At 38.0% G+C, this 20233-nt stretch overlaps 1 protein-coding gene across 6 annotated transcripts in view; it reads left to right on the forward strand.

Annotated features, from left to right (window-relative positions):
- The window catches only part of DENND5B (DENN domain containing 5B), a 184878-nt gene that overhangs the window by 47049 nt on the left and 117596 nt on the right, over nucleotides 1–20233 (forward strand). The window contains exon 2 of one of the 6 annotated variants that reach the window (XM_082740658.1): nucleotides 15474–15608. The exons of 4 other annotated variants lie outside the window; for them this stretch is intronic. The gene's annotated coding sequence lies outside the window, so the exon portion shown is untranslated. Of the gene's footprint in view, nucleotides 1–15473; nucleotides 15609–17487; nucleotides 17598–20233 lie in introns of those variants that run through there. One more of the 6 variants, XM_082740657.1, reaches the window with a different exon arrangement.

Genomic DNA, 20233 nt, shown 5'->3' on the forward strand with positions numbered 1-20233 from the left:
ATTGTTTTCATATATTTGGGAAACAAGGTTGAAAGTTCTGTAGGACCTTATAGCTAATTTTATTATTAAGAGCCTCAACACAGAGTATCTTTGGGAAACTGGCTTTTGCAGGTGAGACAACAATGAATTTTGAAATCTTTAAGTTTGATCATGTTTATTCACTCTTCCTACAAATAAATTTTTTTAAAGACAGTTCTTAAGTTGATGCTTGGATAAACTGGACTAAAAAAGCTTATGTGAAAAACATTTTTGAGACTTTTAATGTGTTATCTGAATACTCTTAAAGGGTTTTTGTTTGTTTGTTTGTTTGCCGTGTTCCAGCTGACAAAGGTCAAGAAATGCTTGTGCAGGTAATACTACTAGCAATTAGGGATGGCTGCCTTATCCAAAACTATCTACTAATGGGCATAGGATTTCTTTTTGGGGTGGTGAAATGTCGTGGTAGTGATGATACACAACTCTGTGCCTACTATAAACCACTGAGTTGTGTGTCTTTTTTTAAGAGGTTAGTAAATCATTTATTTTACACATGATAACAGATGATACACAAGCTTTAATCCCATCTTTAATTTTATCTGATACCATAATTCAATTTAGATATATTGCATACGATGTGGCAACAGTCCTATTAATAACCAAATAAACTACATGATTTTGCTTGTGTGACCCTTTTAATGGTGAACTCTAGGTCAAAACATGGTAACTGTCAGTTCATCCACATCAAGACAGTGATTTCTTTGCCCTGTGGGTTGCAGATAAATTTCAAATGGAACCTGACATCCCCCTGAAGAAATTCTAACTTCACACTGTTGGGGTAGTTAACTGAGATGGCTTCAGAGTAGACTAACTTTCAACAGCACATTTTTAAAAAGACACATTTTTTTCACTGCCATGATCATGCTATTACACTTAGCAGTTAAGAGCATGAGTGCAAAAAATCTATATTTTTTAATATATTTTAAATATATTTTATATTTAATATATTCATTTTTAAATTTTAATCTACATTAAAACCCTTTGTTGGAATGCTTTACACTTTCCATAGAACGGAAACTAAAATAACCTGTTACACAGTTAGTCGCAAATACAGTCCTCGAGTTTCTTGCCCATGCACCTGAGTATTGTCTAAAACATGTCTTCTTTGTAGCAGCTAGTCCCTGCCTCCAGTATTTTTGGCTGAGTTCACAAATCTGTTGTAGCCTATAGCTTCCCTGTCACTTTTCTGGCTCTCCTCTCCTGCTAAGCCCTCTTTCCTGGCAGTAATTAAAACCTTCTGCCACTGCCGTAGCTACTGCTGCTGCTGGAACCACCACAGGGACCTTGGTTTCATGGTTTGGCAAAGTATTGGCCTCTACCGCCATAGGGGTCAGAGCTCTGTCTTCAAAATTTCCTCCTTTCATGGATCCAAAATTTAAAGATTGATTGTTGGGCCACCTGGGTGGCTCAGTGGGTTAAGCCTCTCCCTTTGGCTCAGGTCATGATCTCAGGGTCCTGGGATTGAGCCTGGCATCACCCTCTCTGCTCAGCAGGGAACCTGCTTCCCCCTCTCTCTTTGCCTGTCTCTCCACCTAGTTGTGATCTCTCTCTCTCTCTCTCTCTCTGTCAAATAAATAAATAAAATCTTTAAAAAAGATGAAAAAAAATAAAGATTGTTGTAATTGCCAAAATCATCATAACTTCTACTTCCTCCAAAATGGCTTCCCTCATTACCAAATCCATTATAACCATTCTCACTGCCACGATATCCACCATCACCTCAACTGCCACCAAAGCCACCTCACCCACTGAAGTTCCAAACCTCCATGACCAAAGTTGTCATTCCCACCAAAACCATTTCCACGACCACCACCAGTTTCCAGAACCACTTGGATCTTGTTGGCTGGATGAAGCCCTAGCCATCTCTTGCTTCAGTGGGGCTTTCCTTATTTCACAGAATGGTATTTTTGAATGACAATCTTGTCATGGTCCTGAGATGTTAACAAAAAGCAAGGCCTCTCTTCCTGTCACTGCCTCGATAAGTCAGTTATGGTTTCAGTCACTTTAATGTTCCCTTAATGTTCAAAATGATCTCTTAGATAATAATCTTCAGTATTTTATTTAATGCCAACAACAAAAAACTTTTTCAGTTATGTGAGCATCAGGTCTTTGAAAATCTTCTCCTGAGAGTTGGTTCCATAACTCTTCCATCCACCCTGTGTGGCCTTGCATTCATGGGTGCATCCCCTCCTCCACAGTGGGATATGTGACAAACCTAAAGCCTCTGGAACACTTGGTGTTTGGATTTCTCATTACCACACAGTCCGTTAGCATTTTCCATTGCTCAGAATGGATCCTCAGACTTTTAGCAGGTTTCAAAGCTCAAACCTCTAATGACGAGCTTCTGTTGCTTTTGACTCTTTGGGAAACTCTGTCTTAGACATGATGGTAGTGGCAGGAGGGGAGTCTTTAACAATAATTACTCAGTGACATCCATGGGCAGAAAAGCTGAATTGTGTACTTTAAGAGGGTGAATGTTAGGGTATATGAAATCTATCTCAGTAAAGCTATTTTTAAAAAACTCTTGCACTTACCGACTTTCCAGCCGTTTAATGAGAATTATATGAGGAGACAAGCAAAAAGCAACCTAGAAATGGTCTACCCTTTTTTGGCTCCTTACCAGCCCCACAGAGTTGGTGGTAAATACTTAGGAAAGATCAGTGGCCTATTAAATATGTGTGTAGATAATAGGATTGAAAGTCTGACTGAGTACACTTCATTCTCATTTAAGTTCTAGTACAGAACGAATCTGGTTCTCTGAAAGGTGAAGACTGAATCCCACAAATGAGTTGAAAAAATACTCCCAATATTTGATCATTTAATGTTTATGTATTTATTCCTTAACAAATTTTTTTATTCAGATTTAGATTTGTGTCTACTCTGAATCTTATTAGGTATATCTCCTAACACAAACCTATTTTTCTTGCACGTCAGGTTCATCCTGTAGAAAACCACACCGCTTAACTCACTAGATACCCAAAGAAAAGCAATGCAGTATTTTCAACTAAGAGTGACAAAAGATGCATTTCTTTCTTTCCCATTTGCTACCACCTGAAGTAAGGAACATTTCCTGGCTAGCCACCAAACACCCATCATCCCAGAAAGCTAGCAAGCAAGCAAATTTGGTGTATCTCTCTTCTCCTCGTATTCTCTTTCCACGTCATTTCCACGTCATTTCCACATCATTTCCACAGAAGCATGGAAAGGACAGTTTTACTTTCATGACCAGAACTTTCCACATAGATTTTTCCACAGTTGCTGCATTTGTCCTCATCCCTTTCCTACAGTCTTGTTACTGCCGCCTTGCTCTAGGGCTTCTTTCAGTAACCTTTCTGACACAGGTTTAATGTTGATTACTCCCCAGACAATTCTAGGGCAAGGCTCCCTGCCAGGATAAGGACTGAACAAAATTGGTTTGCACACAGGCCAGCAGTTGCTGCAGCTAGAGCCTGTCAAATGTGGACCATTTTTTTGTTTACCGAAGAGGTTAAATTAGCACAGCATGAAGCAAAGGGATTTAAAAACAACAACAACAACAACAACTAGCTATGCTAGTTAAATATGATACAGTGAGTATGGAATTGAGGTGATTTTAAAAATGTGTTTGAGAAGAGAAGGTAATATACAGCGCTAAGAGTTTTATTAAAAGCTGCTTGGAAGATTTGCTTGCTCTAAATGGGGGAGAGGGTAGATGGACTATATAATCTCTTAAAGATTATTCAAGTCTGGCATGTTATGAATTATTCATTTATGCACTATTATTTTCTAAAATATTTAAATTAGCATGTATATGTTTATAGAGCCATCTTTGGTAGAGAGACTTCCAGTCTGGACAGGGAGGTAAGATGAACCATGGAAGGAGAGAGACCAAACCCAAGAGGTTTCTGACTTTCAAGCTTCAGTTTACCAGGCTCTCTTTCCCTTCCAGTCTGGACAGGGAGGTAAGATGAACCATGGAAGGAGAGAGACCAGACCCAAGAGGTTTCTGACTTTCAAGCTTTAGTTTACCAGGCTCTGTTTCCCTACCGTCCATCTCTCTGCACGGCTCTTATTGCAGAGCCTGCCAACTGGGAACCTAGGCTTCTTGCAAGGCTGAGTTGTGGAAAGAAGTGCCCCCTTGGAGCCTGCCAAGGCAGAGCAAATAGCAGAGGTTAAAGAAGACGAGGTATAGGAAGGGGGAAAGGCAAAGAAAAGGCAAAAACAGAGGAGAAAAGAGTGAAACCGGTGCTGTGAAGGATGAAGTCCATGTGATGATGCTCTGCAGTCTGCTCAGATTCCCGGAGCCTCTGTGCTTCACTTCCTAGCTCTTCCACAGCTGTGCATTCAAGACTTCCCAACTCTTACCTGTGCCTCGCTCTCCCTCTGACCCTCCCAGATCCCTGTCCTGGGTTCTTAGAAGTACCCCTGTTTTAGGGCTAGGGAGATAGACTTAATCACTTTGACCTCTTACAACACTTACAACAATGTTCCTGTCGGGAATGAATTCTCTTCTAGACCAACCTCTAAAACAACTATCAGTGAAACTAAGGCTATTAACTTAAACTGCAGTTTGGATAGTTAGAGAGGGATCCTTCTTTTTTTCCACTGTGCACTTTTCATTCAGCGTGGTACTGTACTTTTCACTACCCTTCACCTCTGCTGATTTGGTTTTTACCTTATGTCTCAAGACCAAGGCAGTAAAAACAGTACCGAATCAGGACATAGAGAGAGTAGTTAGGGTGTTAACTAACTCACAGGCTTATTACAGAAAAAATAAAGACCTGCCTATATTAGATGTAAAGTGGTTGGGGTTTAGAGAAAAGAGGAGTCACTGTGACAATGGTGGGATAGTTTATGCAAGTAGGATTTAAGCTGAGCTCTGAAAGATAGGATGGACAGAGATGAGGACGGGCTGGTGTTCTGAGCGTCAAGCCTAAAGGGTTCATTGAAGGGTACAAAGAGAATTTTTGTTATATCTCTTAAAGTTTTATTTCTGTTTTAAAAAATTATAAAGCAAATATAGCACCTTAACATAAATTGAATTTGGGTGGAAGATACTTATATGCAGGTATTCATTATTTCTGTTGTACTTTTCTGTATGACTGAAATATTTTTTTTAAGATTTTATTTAATTTGAGACAGAGAGCACTCAGGAGCAGGGGGAGGGGCAGAAGGAGGAGCAGGCTCCATGGTGAGCAGGGAAGCAGATGCGGGACTCTATCCCAGGACTCTGGAGTCATGACCTGAGACAAAGGCAGACTCTTAACTGACTGAGCCACCCAGACAGCCCTAAGATATATTTTTAATTACAAACAGGGAAAATGGCCTTAAAGCTGAGCAGCACAAGAAAAAAAGGAGATAATTTAAATAATATACAAATTGATAGCCAGCCCTTAAGCAGACAAATGATAATGGTAGTCACTTATTTTAATCAGAGTCTTGAAGGAACACAAAAATAGTATATTTTTATGCAACGAAAGAACTGAAAAGTGACTAAGATCATACATATGAATGAATAAATTAATGGAAGAAGTGTAAAAAATAAGTAACAGGACAAAACTTCCTCTTGGGTTGGGGTTAACCTCTTTTAAGTGTGAGATATACTAATACAGAAAACAGGTTGTACATCACTAGAAAAATTTTAATGTAAATAAATGACTTATTTTAGTCATTAACACCAAAAGGAGAAGTTCAGGAGTATTACACAAGAAATAAGGTTTATCTGTACACCTAGTTTTTATATCCTGTATCTACATGAAAAAATATAAACACTTTTTTGAAAGAGTGGCTTTAATGCATGTATTTAAGTTCTTATAAAATATACTATTACAGTCTCTCTTTTGATGTAATTGTGTTCACCAGCTTGAATTATTGCCTTCCCAAGAATTTCTTCTTATAAGCATTGAGGGAAAAACCATTGTTAATAATTTTTTATATTCCTAGAATGCTTGGTTAACCTTATAGCAAGAACTGAATATATTTGTTGATTGGCAGTATAGAATTTTGAACAGTCTGTTCACCTCCAGTAAAATTGTGTTCCTAGTGAATAAATTTAATCTCAGCGCAAAAAGTATTTCTATATAACATGGTTTTTCTAAACCACAGCCATTAATTATTTATATGTAATTGAAGTTCAGGTTTGTTGAGTTCTTGTTCATTCATTCATATAAAATAGAAAAGCCTTTAAAACTCATCCTATGGGGCACCTGAGTGGCTCAGTGGGTTAAAGCCTCTGCCTTCCGCTCAAGTCATGGTCCCGGGGTCCTGGGATCGAGCCCCGCATCAGGCTCTCTGCTCAGCAGGGAGCCTGCTTCCTCCTCTCTGCCTGCTTCTCTGCTTACTTGTGATCTCTGTCTGTCAAATAAATAAATAAATAAAATCTTAAAAAAAAAAAAAACTTACCCTAAAGAGTTTAACTTACTATATTCACTCACAGAAGTATAATTTAACAAACTTAACAGCAGTAACATTTATCTACCATTTAAGTGTGTTTGCAGAATTGTAAGTATCTGGAATGGTCTTACACGGGCACAAAGTTCGTAATGCAACTTTCCTGTTATTTCTCAGCTCTTTTTACATCATTTGTTAAAAAATACAAACAAACATATTTTTACAATAATAGTAATGATAACTTTAAAAAAATTTATTTATAGTGTTATATTAATTTTAGGTGTACAGTATAGTGATTCAGCAGTTCTATATTACTCAGTTATTACTCAGTGCTCATCATGGTAAGTGTACTCTTAACCCCCTTCACTTCTTTCACCCATTCCCCCTCCTCTCCTCTGATAACCATCACTTTGTTCTTTACTGTGTTGTTGTTTTTTTTTTTTTTTGGTTTGTCTTTTTTCCCTCCCCATTGTTTTTTTGTTTTCTTTATTAAATTCCGTATTATCAGTGAAGTCATATGGTATATTTCTTCTTTGATGCATTTTACTTAGCATTATACTGTCTGGCTCCATCCATGTTGTTGCAAATGGCAAGATTTCATTCTTTTTTATTGTTGAATAATATTCCATTGTGTGTGTGTTTTTGTGTATGTGTGTGTATTTCATTTTCTTTACCCATTCATCTGTTGGTAGACACTTGAGCTGCTTCCATAATTTTAGCTGTTGTAAATACTGCTGCAGTAGACATAGGGGTGTGTATATCCTTTTGAATTAGTGTTTTTATATTCTTTGAGTAAATATCCAGTAGTGCAAACAGTGCATCATAAGTTAGTTCTCTTTTTAATATTTTGAGGAACCTCCTGTTTTCCACAGTGGCTGCACTGCATTTTGCATTCCTACCAATATTGTATGAGGGTTCCTTTTTCTCCACATCCTTGTCAACACTTCTTGTTGCTTTTGTGTTTGATCTTAGCCATTCTGACAGGTGTATCTCATTGTAGTTTTGATTGGCATTTCCCTGATGATGAGTGATACTGAGTATCTGTCCATTTGTCTGTTGGACATCTATCTATTGTCTTCAGAGAAATGTCTGTTCATGTCTTGTACCCTTTTTAAATAGGATTTTTTTTTTTTTTTTGGTGGTGAGTTGTATAAGTTCTTTATATATTTTGGAAACTAGCCCCTTAGCACATACGTCATTTGCAAGTATCTTCTCCCATTCAGTAGGTTGTCTTCTAGTTTTGGTGATTATGTCTTTTGCTGTGCAGAAACTTTTTATTTTGATGCAATTCCAAGAGTTTATTTTTGCTTTTGTTTCTCTTGCCTTAAGAGACATTTCTAGAAAAATACTGTTATGGGTCATGTCAGAGAAATTACTGCCTGTGCTCTGTTCTAGGATTTTTATGGTTTCAGGCCTCACATTTAGGTCCTAATCCATTCTGAGTTAATTTTTATGTTTGGTGTAAGGAAGTGGTCCAGTTCCATTCTCTTGTGTGTGGCTGTCCAGTTTTCCCTACATCATTTGTTGAAAAAACAGTCTTCTCCCATTGCATATTTTTTGCCTCCTTTGTCAAAGACTAATTGACCAGTATAATCTTGGCTTTGTTTTTGGGCTTTCTGTCCTGTTCTGTTATCTGTGTGTCTGTTTATGCTGATACCATATTATTGTAATTACTACAGTTTTGTAGTATAACTTGAAATAGGAATTGTGATTTCTTCACCTTTATTTTTCAAGATGGATTTGGCTGCGTGGGGCCTTTCGTGGTTCCCTAAAAATCTCAGGATTATTTGTTCTAGTTCTCTGAGAAATGCTGTTGGTATTTTGATAGGGATTACATTAAATGACTATATTGCTTTGATTAATATGGACATTTTAACAATATTTGTTCTTCCAATCCATGAGGATATCTTTCTATTTGTTTTTGTCATCTTTTTCATCAAAGTTTTATACATTTCAGAGTACAGGTCTTTCCCCTCCTCCGTTACGTTTACTTCTAGGTTTTTTATTATTTTTGGTACAACTATAAATGGGATTGTTTTCTTAGCTTCTCTTTCTGCTGTTTCATTGTTAGTGTATGAAAATGCAGTGGATTTCTGTACACTGGTTTTGTATCCTGCAAACTTACTAAAATCATTTATCAATTCTAGTAGTTTTTTGATGATGTCTTTTGACTTTTCTGTATATAGTATCATGTCATCTGCAAACAGTGAAAGTTTTACTTCTTAACTTAATTTGGATGCCTTTTATTCCTTTTTCTTGTCTAATTGCTATAGCTAAGACTTCCAGTACTGTGTTGAATAAAAGTGGTGAAAGTGGACATCCTTGTCTTGTTCCTGACCTTAGGGGAAAAGCTCTCAGTTTTTCACCATTGAATATCGTGTTAGCTGTGGATTTTTCATATATGGCCTTTATTGTGTGGAGGTATATCCTTCTAAACCTACTTTGTTGAGGGTTTTTATCATGAGTAGATGTTATACTTTGTCACATGCTTTTTCTGCATTTATTGAAATGACCATTTGGTTTTTAATCCTCTTATTGATGCCATGTATCACATTGATTGATTTGTGTATATTGAACCACTCTTGTATCTTGAGAATAAATTCCACTTGATCATGATTAATCATTTTCTTAAATGTATTTTGGATTCATTTTGCTAATACTGTATTGAGAATTGTTGCATTTGTGTTCCTCAGAGATATTAGCCTTACATAATCCTGGCCATATAGGCTGAATTTGGAAGTTTTCCTTCCTCTTTTGTTTTTTTGGAATAGTTTGAGAAGAACATTCTTTAAATGTTTGGTAGAATTTGCCTGTGAAGCCATTTGGTACTGGACATTTTTGTTGAGACTTTGATTGCTGATTCAATTTCATTGCTGGTAATGTGTCTGTTCAAATTTCCAATTTCTTCCTGCTTCAGTTTTGGTTGGTTATATGTTTCTAAGAATTCATCCATTCCTTCTAAGTTGTCCAGTTTGTTGGCATGTAGTTTTTCATAATATACTTCTATATTTATATTCCTTTGGTATTTGTTGTTATTACCCCTTTCATTTTTTATTTTTAGTCCTCTCTCTCTTTTTTTTTTTTTGGTGGGGGGATCTGGCTAAAGCTGAATCAATTTATCAATTTTATTGACATTTTCAAACAACCAGCTCCTGTTCTGTTGTTAAGTTTCTATTTCATTTTTTTTCCTGCTTTAATCTTTCTTTATTTCCTTCCCTCTACTGGTTTTGCATTTTGTTTGTTCTTTTTACTAGCTCCTTTAGGTATAAGGTTGCATTGTTTAAGATTTTTCTTTCTTCTTGAAGTAAGCCTATATTGCTATGAACTTTTGTCTTAGAACAGCCTTTGCTATGTCTCAAAGATTTTGGACTGTTGTGTTTTCATTTTCATTTATCCCCATACAAATTTTGACTTCCCCTTTGATTTCCTAGTTGACCCATTTATTGTTTAATAGCATGTCATTTAACTTCCATGTAGTTGTGCTCTGTCCAGAGTTCTTGTGGTTGATTTCTGGTTTCATGATGTTGTAGTCAGAAAAGATGCATGGTATGACTTCAGTCATTTTGAATTTTTGAGACTTGTTTTGTGTCTTAATATTTGATCTCTTGTGGAGAATGCTCCATGTGCACTTGAAAAGAATGTGTATTCTGCTGTTTTAGGGTGGAATGTTCTGATAATATATGTTAAATCCATCTGGTCCAGTGTGTCATTCAAAGCCTTTGTTGCCTTGTTGATTTTCTGTTTGGATTATCTGTCCATTGATGTAAGTAGGGTGTTAAAGTCCCCTACTATTATTATATTACTTTTTATTACTTCCCTTATGTTTGTTATTAACTGTTTTATGTATTTGGGTGCTCCCATATTGGGGCATAAATATTTACGATAATTATATCTTCTTGTTGGATTGTTCCATTTATGATTGTATAGTGTCCTCCTTTGTCTCTTGCTACAGTTTTGTTTTAAAGTCTGTTTTGTCCAAAGTAAGTTTTGCTACCCAGCTTTCTTTTCACTTCCATTTTCATGATAAGTGCTTCTCCATTCATTCACTTTCAGTCTCCCTGTGTCTTTAGGTCTGAAATGAGTTACTTGTAGGCAGCATATAAATGGCTCTCGTTTTTTGTTTGTTTGTTTGTTTGTTTTTTAAAGATTTCATTTATTTATTTGACAGAGAGAGGTCACAAGTAGGCAGAGAGGCAGGCAGAGAGAGAGGAGGAAGCAGGCTCCCTGCCGTTCAGAGAGCCCAATGTGCGCCTTGATCCCAGGACCCTGGGATCATGACCTGAGCCGAAGGCAGAGGCTTTAACCCGCTGAACCACCCAGGTGCCCCTGCTTGGTTGTTTGTTTTAATCCACTCTGTCACTCTGTGTCTTTGGTTGGACCATTTAGACCATTATGTTCAAAGTAGTTACTGGTAGGTATATATTTATTGACATTCTGTTACTTGTTTTATGGTTGTTTTTGTAGTTCTTCCCTGCACCTGTCTTCCCTTATTCTCCTTTCATGATTAGTTGTATCCCTTGTGTATTCCTACATTGTGATTTATATATTTATATATTTTATTTAGAGAACTTTGTTGATTTCTTATGCATGTTTTTTGTTTTATTTTGTTGAAGAGGGTAAGAGGGAAAAAGTGGCATTCTTGTATATGTCCCTTGGTATCCCTGTGTAAACTAAACTGTGTTACTTGTTTCTGACTCCTTGTAAATTTGTTTTGTTTTGTTTTTTGTTTTCTGTTTTTTTGGTGAGAGTATTGGCAGCAAAAAGTAATGAATGGAAACGAAGGGAAAAGTCTGTGTTAGCGCTGAGCAAATAACTGCTTCTTTGAGTCATACAGCAGAACTGTTTCAGTTTGAATCATCTTAGAAATCTAGCACTATAGTGTTACTTGTCAGCTATGGATATTTTAATGGCAGGTGCCTTTCTTTTGTTCCTGAACGCAAAGGGTAGCTCTCTTGTTGTCATTTTAGCAGAGACTAAGTTTTTAGCAATATGGAAGATTTTTCTTATACTGTATAACATGCAGCATCAAATAATAACATTAATATGCTTTCCCAGAAATGCATTGCATAAATGATCCTCATATAAGATAGATCTCTAATAAACTAACATGTTATTATGTAATCTGTATTTTATGTATGAGGAAACCTTTGCTCAAAGAATGTATGATTTGTCCTAAGCTACTAGAGAACCCAGGGTATTTCAACTAGAACTAGAACCTTGTTTTCTTGGCTATGCTTATTATTTGAAAATCGCTGTTACATTTTTCAGAAAACTAAAATCATTTACTAAGCACTGATAAACACATGGTACTTACTATTTACCGAAAAATTATAGACCCTTTCCTCTTAGAGGGTCTTATAAAATCAGTTACAATACTTCGATGACTTTTTAAAAGTTTTTCTTGTTTCACATTTTACTAGAAAAGGGATAGGATGTAAAGCATGGCTTAGAAGCCAAGCTTTGTTTATTTCTCATTATCAGAGGACTGTGCATCTTGAATTCATTGCTAAGGTTATTTTTGCAAATAAATAAACCTGGTACTATGTTCTATGCTTGGTGGTGGAATGCATAGTGCCTGATACGAATTTGTGTGGTCTCTATCCAGTCCTGGCACAGAACTTCTAGAACCGTGGTGATTTCTTAAGTAATAGGAGTGTTACCCTATTGTAGTAAAGATGAGCTCCTAGATAGCTTCAGGATAGGGGCTGGTTACCAGAGGGTCAGCCAGGCCTCTAGGGAAGGGAAGAGGTTATAGAGATTTGAGTTCAGTCACATGGCCAGTGATCAAATCAGTCCTGTGTATGTAGTGAACCCCATTAAAAACTCTACATATCAGAGGCTCCTGGGTAGTGCAGTCAGTTAAGCCTCTGACTTTTTGTTTCGGCTCAGGTCATGATCTCAGGGTCATGAGATGGAGCCCTAAGTTGGACTCTGCACTGACTGCTTGGGACTCTTTCTCTCTCTCACCCCTCCCCCACCTAAAGTAAATAAATAGATATTTAAAACAAAAACCAGCTCTAGATACCAAAGATTAGTGGAGCTTCTTGGTTGATAAACACATTGTATATGTGTATGGTGGTGGCAAGTGACACACCCTGATTCCACAGGAGAGAGCAGGAAAGCACTACATTCCCTTCCAGACCTCACCCTGTGTGTGTCTTTTGTCTGGTGCTCCTGATCTGTAGCTCTTGTAATGAAACCGCAGTCAGAAGTAATAGTGCTTTCCTGAATTCCATGAGCTGTTCTAGTGAATTATCAAACCTGATAGTCATGGAAGCTCCCAGGTGTATAGCCAGCATGTCAGAAGAGCTGGTGGGCTGGGGACCTCTGAAGTCAGAGCAGTCCTTTTGGGGTCTGTGCCCTTTAACGAGTGACATCTGTCCCACCTCCAGGTGATGAGTGACAGAGTTAAATGCAGGTGCCTCCACTTGGGGTTGAAACAGTAACTGTGTTGTATACGCTTGGTTTCCAGTGAATAAACTTCAGTAATTAAAGTATATTTTAGTGTTAGCTAAATACAGTATGGCTCTTTAATTTTAGTATGATCAAGAATGAAATATATTGTGAATTTCTTAGAAATTCAAAACTTACTAGACTGATGTTGATGTACTTTTATTAATATCTTAAAACATATTTTTAAGATTACCAGGGTTTACAGTTTCTTATTGATGATTCCTTCTCAGTAGGGTCTATGAATTTTCAGAGATCCCAGCTTCTTTTACTTGATTCCTTTTATGACCAGCCACTTAGACCTGCAAGATTGCTAACTAGATTTAGAAGTTATGTTTTTGAAAAAAAAAAAAAAAAAAGAAAAAAAGTTATGTTTTTGGAATGCCTAACAGGCCCTTCATGGGTTAAAACCTATAGCCTTAATTAACAGCCTAGTTGTGGGTATACAGCTGCTTTTATGAAGGGTAGAGAGCATCCATTTAAAAAATGGTCAAATTCTGTCCTGTATTTAAAGAACTGATTTATTTATTTATAGGAGCACAGTAAAAAGCAATCTAGAAAGTTACCAAGAAATAGAAGGCAAAATACAGTCGGGGACTAGTATCATGGTGAGAAGGTCAAGAAAAGAGAACTCAAATAAAAAGTAGGATAATCAGGGGCGCCTGGGTGGCTCAGTGGGTTAAGCCTCTGCCTTTGGCTCAGGTCATGATCTCAGGGTCCTGGGATCAAGACCCACATTGGGCTCTCTGCTCAGCCAGGAGCCTGCTCCTCCTCTCTCTCTGCCTGCTTGTGATCTCTCTCTGTCAAATAAATAAATAAAATCTTAAAAAAAAAAAAAAAAGAAAAGAAAAGAGTTAGAACACAAATAAAAAGTAGGGTAATCAGGGGCGCCTGGGTGGCTCAGTGGGTTAAGCCTCTGCCTTTGGCTCAGGTCATGATCTCAGGGTCCTGGGATTGAGCCCCGCATCGGGCTCTCTGCTCAGTGGAGAGAGCTTGCTTCCCCTCCTCTCTATCTGCCTGCCTCTCTGTCTACTTGTGATCTAGGTCTGTCAAATAGATAAATAAAATCTTTTTTTTTTTTAAAGTAGTGTAATCAGAAACACATAAATAGTTAACTGCTCTAAACAATAACCCAAACTCTCAGTGGCTTGAGATGGTAGAATTTTATTTCCCATCTGTTGTATAATCTAATATAGGCCAAGGTGAGAGGGGCTCTATTTTGAGGCATTAGGTGACACACGTTTTCTTCCATTATCGGACCTTCCTGTCTTTTTAAGGTCCCATTTCATTTGCATTTAGTTGATGGGTGGCAGAGGACAGACAGGTATGTACCTCAGCCTGGAAGTGATACACGTCACTTCGGGTCATATTTCATTGGCAACAACTAGTGCTTTGGCCCTCACCCAGATGCAAGGATATTGGAAAGGAGAGAACATGGATGTTGGTAAGCACCTGCAATCTGTCACAGATCCAGAATCAGTTATAGCTGAACAGTGGTGCTGAGATGATTGGCGTGGCTTATCCAAATGAGAATGGTTTGGGACCATTTCTAGGAGTACCAGAGGAGGGGAGAATGTAATGGAGAGAATGTAGTTTCTAGTGGGTTCAGTGTCATGCATACAGCCTTACAAGGATAAAGTAGGTAAACTGTGTGCGAGGGATAGAAAGAGTGCTTACCTGGGGAGTACAGTCTGTATCAGCCATACATAGCATATGGAATGGGCAAAGTCCGCTCTCTGTGGAAGCACTGGGAAGGCAGAAGAGGAGAATGTGAAATCCTCAGAGGCACTGGACTGCATTAATCCTAGCCACAGCATTAGTCACTGTGCCTGGTACAGTGTAGGCATTCTGGATATATTATTTGAATGAGTTAATACCTCTTTTCTTTAAAAAAACAAAACAAAACAAAAACCTTTCCCTTCCATATTCTCCACCAATATAATCCATTTCTCGTCTTTCCAGCAAAACTGTGCCAAAGGGTTATTTATACTCTCTGCCTTACTTCCTCTTTTTGAATTCTTTCTTGGAACAATTCCAGACAGCTTTTCACTCCTACCACTCCATAGACATCTCTTTAAGGCCACCAGCGACTTCCATTGTCAACTCTCCTTGTTAAAAACATTTTCTTTACTTGGCTTCCATGCTGCCCATGATTCTGGTCTTTCTCTTTTCTCACTGATTGTACTTTTCATTTACTTTTTTGCCTGTTTTTCTTTCTCTTCCTATCCTCTTAATGTTTATACTTGAGCCTCCCAGGAACCTGACCCAGGCCTTTCTCTCTCTTTTTTTTTTTTTTTTTTTAAGATTTTATTTATTTATTTGACAGAGAGAGATCACAAGCAGGCAGAGAGAGAGGAGGAAGCAGGCTCCCTGCTGAGCAGAGAGCCTGATGCGGGACTCGATCCCAGGACCCTGAGATCATGACCTGAGCCGAAGGCAGTGGCTTAACCCACTGAGCCACCCAGGCACCCTTCATCTACATTCATTTCCTCGGTGATCTTACCCAGCCCTGTGATGTTAAATACCATCTATTTGATGCTGAATTTTCTAATGTCCCCTGAATTTTATTTTTTTTTAATGATGTATTCCTTTTTTCTTTTTATTATTATTTTTTTAAGATTTTATTTATCTATTAGAGAGAGAGCACACACAAGCAGAGGGAGCAGTAGGCAGAAGGAGATGCAGGCTCCATCCCAGGACCCTGGATCATGACCTGAGCTGAAGGCAGACCCTTAACCAACTGAGCCACCCAGGTACCCCAGCCCCCGATTTTTAAATTCATATTTCTAAATGCTTGCTGAAAAATTTCACATGGATATCCAATACGCATGACAGACTTAATGTATCCCAAAGTGAATTTTTTTATTCCAGCTTCCCAGCCCTCCAGCAAAAACCCTCTCCTTGTGCCTTGTTCCTCATTTCAGTAAGTAACTACACTACTCATCCAGGTGCTCAGACTAGAAACTAGTACCATGATTTCCTTCTTGACTGACTACTCCTTTCTCTCACATCTAATTTGTTAGCAAATATCTCTTATGTCTTCAAAATATATTTAGAATCTTACCACTTCTCACTACCCTGACACTGTTTCCCTGATCCATACCATGATCATCTCTTGCCTAGATTATTACAGAAGTCTCCTAATTGGTCTCTCCATTTCCTTTCTTACCCTCTATAGTCTGTTCTCGCAGCTGCCAGAGTAAGCTTGTTCAAGCTTGTTCAAATGTTTAAAACACTTCAGTTACTTCCCTTGAAGAAAGAGCTTACCATGGTCTACAAGGCTCTGTCTTATGTGGCCATGGTAACCTCTCTGACTTAATTTTCTACCACCTCACTTAAATACACTGTACTGGCCTCCTTGCTGCTTCTCTGTGGTGACAAGTTCATGGATGCCTCAGGGATTCTGTACTTGCTGTTTCCCCATCCCCAAATACCCTTTTCTGAGATGACCTCTTATGTAGAATTGAGAGCATACCCTGAAGCCAAACTGTGTAAGTTTAAATTTTAGAGTTGTCTGACCTTGGGCAAGCTATTTAACCTTTTTATGCCTCAGTTTCTACATCTGGAAAATGATAAAATAGTAACTACTTTATAGAGTAATTGTGATGATGAAATGATTTAATATATGTAGAACACTTAGAATAACACCTGCTGTATAGTAAGTACCATGTGTTATCTGTGAGGATTATTGTTACTTCATCAGGTCACCTTAAATGTAACCTGCTCAGAGATTATTTAAATCATGGTAGAATCATTAGAATGAATCATGAATATGCAGCCTCCTGGGGGATCTGTTTTGAAGAGGACAGCTCACTGTGATATAGAGACAACTCATGTGTAGGAAATGTATTTCTGTGAGTGTCACAGGAAGTACACCTTCATTTTTTTTTTTTTTAACTAATATGTGGGATCCCCCTGCCCCAGGTTCCCTTTCCCTAGTCAGTCTCTCTTACAGGATCCACTGTTGTCCAGTATTCCTTCTACGACTCTAGCTCATGTCAATTTAGACAGGGGTCTATGGAGACAGACTGTTGGGGACCTATAGTGATAGACATAGGAGGGAGAAAAACTACCTCACCACCACATCCTCCCTTCTTCGCCTCAGCATGGATTTCATAGGGAGCATTTATAGTTCTTCATTTCCTCCTCTCACATTTATCAAAATACTGAGAAAAAATTATTGATTCTAAGTTTTCTGTCCACCATTATCTCTGTGCACGCACGTGTGTGTGTGTGTGTGTGTGTGTGTGTGTGTGTGTGTGAGAACTTTCCCTTTAGAGAGAAAAGGAACAAAATTTTAAAAGGACAGGACAAAAGAGATTACCTTTTAACTTCCCATCTGTTTTCATTATTCCTATCAGCAAGCTTTCTTTAAAACATCTAGACTTCTGTGGTATCCTTCCGGGGACAGGAAGATAGGGAAGTGTTGTGAGCCCTGCCCTTGTTTTGTGGAGAAAATACCTAGGTCAGACACAGGCCACAATGGAAATGGATAACGAGGGAGGGAACTCATTGAATCCCTAGGAGCAAGTAGGTTTAGAGAAAGGGGATAATGGGACCACTCCGGCTGAGAAATAGCTGCAAGGTTCACACATCTCACAAATCTTTCTCCACTTGGAACCCCACTCACAGGCTATTGAAATTCTCGCCAGTGGCTTGGAGCTTGAGGGTACCAACTCCCAGTGCCAACTGAGAGGAAGCATGGAGTCACCAAAAAAACAGATCTTATGCTCCCAGCCACGGTGAGAACTGGTGTGTTCTTGGTATTCTAACATCCTCTACAAACATAGTAGCAGACTCTGTATTATAACATGTTTTAGATGCTTTATGGGAGTTAAATTTTTGGAGCTCAGTCCTAATAGAACTACCTAGTATATTAGGTAACAATATCTGTTACATTTCTTTTTTAGTTATACATTGTGCTTTTAAATATATGTGCTATACAGTGGGCTTTGAAATCCAAATTTGACCTAATGGTGATTCACGTTATAACTTTACATGAAGCAGATGCTCTTATTTCACTGGAAATTCTCTGAAATATTTAGATATCATTTATTGGACTTTGGTAATCTGGAGGCAAGGATAAAATAATTGAATATCTAAATCTACTAAAAAGATCTTTGCTTATATATAATTCTGTGTAAGTTGACCTGAACCAACTTTCATATTTTTTCCTTTTTTTTTTTTTTCTTTTTCTTTGGTAAAACAAGAAACGGGAGCTATGTGAAGTAATTGAACTATTGGTAAATATTCCTAGTGATACCCTAAATGCATCCAAGAGTTTCTACCTTAATCAGGGCAAAATGCCTTTAGATGAGAGCTAGATAGGATTGTTAGACCAGATAATGGATTAGTTTCCCTACTTTGTATCTCATTTTTGTGAGAGTGATATTCATTGTCAGTTGTAAAGTTGATACTTGCTTTTTTCCAGATGGGGAGATTTTTGTGTCATGGCCTAATACTTCTCCACTCTGCTACTTCTGTACTCTAATAAGTAGTTATTCCTATAAACTAGAAAGATAAAAAATATGTATAGTATATATTGAATGAGTGAGGTCTGCTTCTCGAATTCTTCCTTACTAGTCCCAGTCATAACAATTCTTTGCATCCCAAAAGTGTTCAGTATCCTAGAGGGAAGTATATTGACTTGAGTGCCCACTGGGGCACTCTCAGGCAGTGACCTTGCACACTGCTTGGGTGTATGTGTGGGGGCTTTTCCAAGGTCTGTTTTGGTCCATCTATACCTGATGGTAAATGTCAGTATACTATCTGGCTGTCTGGAAAGATCCAAATAACCTCCTTGGTGATTTCAGGATGTCTTTGGCCTTTTATAGTGGATCATTTAGTTCCTTTTTCCCTTTCAATCCAGGAGTTCCATAGGCTAACTTCCCCAGTTCTTTGTCTTTGTTGTTGTTTTGTGAAGGGAGAGTATACATAGGTTCTGCAAACCCTGATTGGAATATAGAACTCTTAGAATATCTGTGGGCACATATCCCCCCAGAGTAGAAGTTTAGCCTTTGTCCTGAGATCATTCAGATCTTTGAGGTATAGATAGGAAGATTCCTTGACTATTAGGATCCTACATCATCATTATTTCGCTCTTTAAAGAGAATATTGGATGTCTAAAAGTTGTAGACAATTGGGTAACCTATTCGGAAGTTTTTATACTCTTCAAAATTGCAGAGTTGTAGAGAACTAGTGTGAATTTCTTTATGTCCTTACTGTGGTAAACTGCCCTCCAAGAGTTGATACTTCCTAGTCAATAACACATGAAGGTATTAAGTTGATTAAATGGAATCTCAGTACAGAGCCTGTTTCAGTTTGTGTTTGCATACAATGATTTCTAAAAAGTAGATTACTTACAAATTTGGATATAATATGATTTTGTCTTTATCTTACATATTGGAACGCTTTTTTAAAATTTATTTATTTATTTTTAAAGATTTTATTTATTTATTTGACAGCGAGAGAGAGATCACAAGTAGGGAGAGAGGCAGGCGGGGGGCAGGGGGCAGGGGGAGCAGGCTCCCTGCTGAGCAGAGAGCCTGATACGGGCCTCGATCCTAGGACCCTGAGACCATGACCCAAGCTGAAGGCAGAGGCTTAACCCACTGAGCCACTCAGGCACCCTGGAATGCTTTTTAAAACAGAGTTGACTTTTAGAGGAGTTTCAGGTTTTAGAAAAATTGAGAAGATAATAGTGTTCCCGTATACCTCATACCCTCCCCATCCACACAAACACAGTTTTTCCTGTCATTAACATCTTACCATAGTATATTTGTTAGAGTTAACAAATCAGTTGATACATAATTGTTAACTAAAGTCTATATATATCCTATTCAGATTTCCTAAGTGTTTACTTGAAGTCCTTTTTTCTGTTGGTGGCTCTCGTCCAGTATACCACATTATATTCCGGTATCATATCTCTTTAGGCCCCTCTTGGCTGTGACTGCTTCTCAGACTTCCCTTCTTTTTGAGGTCCGTGATAGTTTGGCAAGTATTCACCAGGTATATTGTAGGTTGCTTCTCTTGGGATTTGTCTGATGTTTTCCCCCAGATTAAAGTAGAGCTATGGGATCCTGTGGTAAGACTATGCTTAGCTTTATAAGAAACTGCCACGCTGTCTTTCAAAGTGGCTGTACCAATTTGGATTCCTTGTGTTGAATGAATGAATGAGAGTTACTGTCACTTCATGTACTTGTCAGCATTTGGTGTAGTCCATTTTTTTGGACTAAAGCCATTCTGATAGGTATGTAGAAGTTGGGATGTAATTTTTTAAATTGGTCATTTTGTCTTACTATCTTATTTGACTATGGACACATTAGCTTTCTCCTGATACTTCTCTTCAAATCATCATTGAGAAGAGTATATGTGCTTT

Source organism: Mustela nivalis (assembly GCF_964662115.1).
Source record: "Mustela nivalis genome assembly, chromosome: 7".
In the NCBI taxonomy this organism is placed as follows: Eukaryota; Metazoa; Chordata; class Mammalia; order Carnivora; family Mustelidae; genus Mustela; species Mustela nivalis.